The sequence below is a fragment of the Etheostoma spectabile genome, chromosome 2 (genome assembly GCF_008692095.1).
Source record: "Etheostoma spectabile isolate EspeVRDwgs_2016 chromosome 2, UIUC_Espe_1.0, whole genome shotgun sequence".
Taxonomy (NCBI): domain Eukaryota; kingdom Metazoa; phylum Chordata; class Actinopteri; order Perciformes; family Percidae; genus Etheostoma; species Etheostoma spectabile.
The window spans coordinates 13313996-13314980 of record NC_045734.1 but is presented as its reverse complement, the minus strand read 5'-3'; the positions used below and the strand labels follow the sequence as shown (position 1 = coordinate 13314980).

At 42.9% G+C, this 985-nt stretch overlaps 1 protein-coding gene across 6 annotated transcripts in view; it reads left to right on the top strand.

Annotated features, from left to right (window-relative positions):
- The window catches only part of ndst3 (N-deacetylase/N-sulfotransferase (heparan glucosaminyl) 3), a 41917-nt gene that overhangs the window by 26912 nt on the left and 14020 nt on the right, over nucleotides 1-985 (top strand). The gene's annotated exons all lie outside the window — the stretch shown is intronic.

The window sequence follows — 985 nt, the reverse complement described above, 5'->3', positions numbered from 1 at the left end:
TGTGTGTGTGTGTGTGTGTGTGTGTGTATGGCTGCTCATGTGGACAAAGGATCTAACAAAGTTTCCGCTCATCTCAACATGAACTCTCAACACACTCACTGTCCCCTCTCTGTCCTTCTCTGTCTCTTTCACACACAAACGCACACACACATTAAGGGTTTTAAAATTCTTCCTGAAAGCCAAAAACACAAAGGCTTATTAAATTGTTTCCTTTTATTTCCTCCATCTTTCACTTCCTCCCTTTCCTAATCACTGTAATAAGAGATGAAACTCTCGTCTTGTTTTGTCTTTTACTATAATGAAGAGACAATTTCTGCCATGACGCATGTCTACACGCACAAAGACTGATGACTTATTTTTGATTCTCTCTGCTATGTTTCCATTTGCTTACACAAAAGCTTTCATTAGCGTGTACACTTTGTGCATATCATCAATAGTGTTCGGCAGCTCACTGTTTTAATCCGAGGGGGAGGGTTTGTATTGATGATGATCTGCACATTGGTAACTTCCCATTCAGTCACTTTAAATCACATTTGGCCTGTGGTGGCAGCAACCAACATATTGTATGCATGTGTGCATGTACTGCATGTGTGTGCATGTGTATGTGCGTGTTTGGACACTTTTTGTATCATTCCAGGCTACATCAGTGATCATTGAGCTACCCATCTCAAATAAGCTCCACAATCGATTGGACGGCCTAGACTCTGCAAACAGCCAATAGGGCACATGTCATTCCCCAATAAATGGCCAGAGAAATAGTGAGAGAGTGTTGAAAGAGAGAGAGAGAGAGAGAGAGACAAAGAAGAAGAAGAAGAAGAGGAGAGAGGGAGGACAAGAGGAGATGGAGGGGGGAGAGCAGGGTGAGAAGGTGGCAGACGGATTGAGATTTAATTTTCAGGTCACGGCATCTTGTGTCACTTGTGAATCCAGACACATACAGAGAGGAAGTGAAGCACGTATAGGCACACACACACACACACACACA